The sequence below is a fragment of the Alosa pseudoharengus genome, unplaced genomic scaffold (assembly GCF_046254945.1).
Source record: "Alosa pseudoharengus isolate Yale_2024_CS ecotype anadromous, Long Island Sound unplaced genomic scaffold, YU_APseudo_1.1 YU_APseudo_1.1_scf_4, whole genome shotgun sequence".
Taxonomy (NCBI): Eukaryota; Metazoa; Chordata; class Actinopteri; order Clupeiformes; family Clupeidae; genus Alosa; species Alosa pseudoharengus.
This window is the reverse complement of record NW_027468774.1, coordinates 9997990-10002989: the sequence shown is the minus strand read 5'-3', so window position 1 is coordinate 10002989 and position 5000 is coordinate 9997990. Positions and strand designations below refer to the sequence as shown.

At 44.9% G+C, this 5000-nt stretch overlaps 1 protein-coding gene across 1 annotated transcript in view; it reads left to right on the top strand.

Annotated features, from left to right (window-relative positions):
- The window catches only part of rbfox3a (RNA binding fox-1 homolog 3a), a 172958-nt gene that overhangs the window by 54438 nt on the left and 113520 nt on the right, over positions 1–5000 (top strand). The gene's annotated exons all lie outside the window — the stretch shown is intronic.

Here is a 5000-nt window from a genome sequence, read left to right as displayed (position 1 = left end):
GGTTATAGAACCAGCTAGTAGCAATGGATAAAGTAGTCTAAAACAAACATGAGATCACGTTTGCAAACCATGTTATTTTAAATGAACACCCAGTGCAAGGCACCAAGTTGGCAATGGATTTAGCAGGTTTAGCAATGGATAAAATAGTCTAAAACGCGAACTAAACAAACATGAGATCACGTTTGCAAACCCTGTTAATTTGAATGCACACACGATAAGATAAGGCACCCTGCCATCAGTCAAAACAAGACATTCTCGCATTATTCAAATTAATTGCCCACCGAAATCTGTAATGGGTTTTGGCTAGTAGCCAATGGTGCCAATAGATAACGACAGTAGGCCTACGTTAGCTAGTAGCAATGGATAAAGTTTCTAACACACAATTTTATCCCCGTCAAAGACAAATTTTCAAAGACAAAATATACACGTTTAAAGCAACCAATGCTGTTATCTGAAACATGGAATTGCTTCTTTAGGACTTCAACTTGCACATTCTGCAAAAAAATTAAAATAACTAATTTTGAAAAAAAAACCTTCAAAGTCGTTTTTCGCGACTTGCGTCTCTGCGACTTGAGCCTGGTTTTGCCATGCCTGGTCACAAATGTCCTATTTTAATAATAATAATAATAATAATAATAATAATAATAATAATAATAATAAGTTTATTTTATATAGCGCCTCTCTCAAACCCAAGGTCGCTTTACATAGTAGGAAGGTAGGGAAACACAATAACAAACAAACAAACAATACAACAGAGACAAAGGCAGGGAAACACAATAACAAACAAACAAAACAATACAACAAAGACAAGTTATCTGTATGGAACTATGTGTTGGGTGTGGAGGGAGTTCCAGAGTTTGGGGGCCAAGGCACTGAAGGACCTGCCACCCAGGGTGGAGAGTCTGGAGCGGGGGATAGCCAAGAGGTTTTGGTCAGAGGATCTGAGTGAGCGGGAAGGAGTGTAAGGGGTCAGGAGTGTAAGGGGTCAGGAGGTCGCAGATGTAGGGGGGAGCAAGGTTGTGGAGGGCTTTGAAGGTGAGTAGTAGTACTTTGTATTTGATCCGGGACGGAACTGGTAGCCAATAGAGTTGATGGAGAATGGGGGTGATGTGTGCTGATCGTCTGGTATGGGTGAGGAGCCTGGCTGCAGAGTTTTGAATATATTGTAGTCTTTGAAGGGTTTTAGTGGGGAGACCAAGGAAAAGTGAGTTGCAGTAATCTAAACGGGATCAAAGCTAAGGGTGGAGTCAAGCTGAATGCCAAGGTTTTTAACAACAGGGGTAGAGTGGACAGATGAGCCATCAATGTTGAAAGTGAGATGGGGAGATTTGGTGAGGATGCTTTTACTTGGACTTGGGGGACTGATGTGGACCAAGTGTTACAAACTGCTTTCTGTTGGTGAGGTATGACTGAAACCAATTGAGGGCTGTGCCAGAAACACCAATAGCAGACAGACGGGAGATTAGAAAATTGTGGTTGATGGTATCGAAAGCAGCACTAAGGTCAAGGAGAATAAGAATGTTAAGTGAACCAGAGTCAGCAGACAGGAGGAGGTCGTTAACTATGCGTAGAAGGGCAGTCTCTGTACTGTGACATGAGCGGAAGCCAGATTGAAAGGGCTCATACAGGTCGTGGTGGTTAAGAAAGGTGTGTAGTTGTGAGGCCACCACTCTTTCCAGTACCTTGGCCAGTAAGGGGAGGTTGGAGCTAGGACGGTAGTTTATTAATGATGTAGGGTCGGAGTCAGGTTTTTTGAGAATGGGTGTAACTGCAGCAGTCTTTAGGGCAGCAGGCACCACACCAGAGTTGAAGCAGGTGTTAACAATCAATGTAATGGGTTCAGACAGGGATGTGGAGCAGGCTTTAAGTAGAGGGGTGGGGGCAGGGTCAAGCTGACACGATGAGGAGTTGGACTTAGTAATGATGTCAGTGATGGTGAGGGAGTCAGTAGCGGTGAAATGAGAGAGCTGAGGGCCCAGAGAAGGAGAGGAAGAGAGCGAGATAGCATTGCTCTGGCACTGCTCAGGGGTCTTAGGACAGGCAGTGACAGGGGGTTTTAGGAGTTTGTCTACAGTCCTGAATAGGGTTTTTGGCCTGGACACGGAGGAGGTTATGAGTGATGAGTAGTAGTTTGAGCGGGCAGCATTAAGTGCATCCCTATATGTCTGAATATGTCCAGTGTAGAGCATGGAGTGAATTGTAAGGCCAGTTTTCTTGTATAGCCGTTCAAGACGGCGGCCTTCGGCCTTTAGTTGCCTCAGCTCAGGGGTGAACCAGGGGCATGTACGGTTTGCTGGAACAAGCCTAGTCCTGACAGGGGCTAAGCTATCAAGCAGGCTGGTCAGGGTATCATTGTACATAGCAACCAGGTTATCCGCAGACGAGAGCTCGTCCAGGTCAGACAGCGGCGAGGCCTGTATAGAGGCAGCAAGCATGCTGTGGTCAATTGACCTGATGTTACGACCTGTGATAGTTGTTTTCTCTGAGGAGGGAGGAGGAGAGATCATATGAAAACGGCATTCAATGACACCAGAGATGGAACCAGAGACAGAGATGTCATTCAGACCAGAAGAGCAGAGCAGATCCAACGTGTGGCCATGAGTGTGAGTGGGAAAGTCAACATGCTGTGTCAAACTAAAACAGTCCAATACAGAGTTAAACTCTGAGGTGTAAGAACAATTAGTATCCACATGAATGTTAAAATCCCCTAACATAATCATAGCAGAACAAATGGATGAAATAACAGTGAGAAGTTCATTCAATTCAGACAGAAAGTTTGCAGATGGTTTTGGGGGGCGGTAGATTAGCAATAGTAAAAGTGGTAGGGTAGAGACAACCTTCACAGCAATATATTCAAAGAATGTCACTTCAAATGGCCTAAGTTCTTTAATAGTCAGATCTGAGCGGTACACTACAGCCAACCCGCCCCCTCTCCCTACAGATCTGGGTTTGGATAAGTAGCAGTAGCCAGAGGGGGTCAGCAGGTTTAAATTAATGCAGTCACCGGGTTGTTGCCAGGTCTCTGAGAGACAAAACAGATCATATTTTTTGTCAATTATCAGATCGTTTATTAAGGCCGTTTTGTTTGTGATTGAGCGCGCATTTATGTGGCCAATGTTAAAGTTCTGACGTGACGACGAGGCAGGAGGAGCCTAGGAGGGCGACGGAGGTTGTCAAAGTTAATTCCCCTGTTCCTTGTCTGGGGTCGTCGATGGTCGGGCGTGTATACAGTTGGGATTTGGGCATCGTGTCCATAGATGAGAGTCGGTCCTTTTCTGAAGCGATGAGCATAGCGTGGACGACAAGTAATTCCAAGCGAGCAGCAGAGTTTATACAGCGTCGGGTCCAGGGGGGTAGCGAAAAAGTTTGAGAGCAGCAGGGGTGTAAACAGGCTCCATTGCCAAGTTACAAAAAGCACACAGGCACAACAGCATAAAGCGAGCTGAGAGGACTTTAATCCAGCTACCAGCGGAAAACATGATATCGACACAGTGAAGTTGTCACAAGCGACACAGCAACACCACGCTCCTATTGACCTTGACCTATTTTTTTTCCGTGACACTGAGCTCATTTTGTCGTGGCACCACCCATGCGGCACTCGGAAAACAATTACAGGAAATTCATAAATACGTTTTTAGAACTGTTTACTATGGTTGAGCAAGAAGGAAAATGTCTCGGGCGAGTGTTTCTATCTGTAATGTTAATTTAGTGATAAATGACCTTGCCTATTTGTAATGATAGTGTAATATGCCACTTGTATTGTTGCAAGGGAGGCCGCCGTGGTTGGAGAATATGATAGTGACGTCAAGTCGGTTACCTCGGGGCACAAGAGTTCCGCACGGATCTCCGAGCATAAAATCCGACCCGACTTTATTATTTATTATTCCCCTGTCGGAGGTTGGAATTTCCAAATATCCAATGTGGCATGAAGGCGGCAATAGAGCCCAGGCTACTAGCTCTCTCACTAGCATAGAGCCCAGGCTGCTAGCTCTCTCACTAGCATATAGCCCACGCTACTATCTATCTCAATAGCATAAAGCCTAGGCTGCTAGCTCTCTCACTAGCATAAAGCCTAGGCTGCTAGCGCTCTCACTAGCATATAGCCCACGCTGCTAGCTCTCTCTTTAGCATAGAGCCCAGGCTGCTAGCTATCTCAATAGCATAAAGCCTAAGCTGCTAGCTCTCTCACTAGCATATAGCCCACACTGCTAGCTATCTCAATACCATGAAGCCTAGGCTGCTAGATCTCTCACTAGCATAGAGCCCAGGATGCTAGTTCTCTCACTAGCATAAAGCCTAGGCTGCTAGCTCTCTCACTAGCACAACTTTTAAGGTGTCGGGAGGGAGGTTTACACAACGTACATACTACACAATGTGTACCAGCTAGCTACCGTTACACCGTGTGTGTGTGTTTATGTATACAGAGCTCGAAATAAGCACGTATACTAAGCGCCAAAGGCGTGTAGATTTTTGTATTTGCGGCTGAATTATGGCAGTTATTGCGAAACTTTGGCATGTGGAAAACGGCTGCTTATCAACGCCGAGAATAGGCTACTTCAGTCTATCATAATTGGCTTCCCTTACAGACATTTCAGGTTTCTGGCAGACAGTTCATATTTTCACATGCAAATTAGGTTTCTGGCCAACAGTTGTGGTTAATTTTTGGTAATGTTGCAGCAAATTTGCAGCAATGTCATCTGCAAATTAGGTTTGTCACCAGAAGTTCACTGGAAGTTTGCCATTATTGGTTAACTTTTGGTAATGTTGCAGCAAATTTGCAGCAATGTCATCTGCAAATTAGGTTTGTCACCAGAAGTTCACTGGAAGTTTGCCATTATTGGCTAAGTGTGGTGGCAAATCACTGGCGAAGACATTTGCCACTAGTGGTAAACTTATCATTGTTGCCAGAACTTGGCTGGAAGTTTGCCACTAGTGGAAAACATTGGCAAACGTCTGGCATTATTTTCTAGTGAACTCATTTGTTTCCCACAAATCACCCT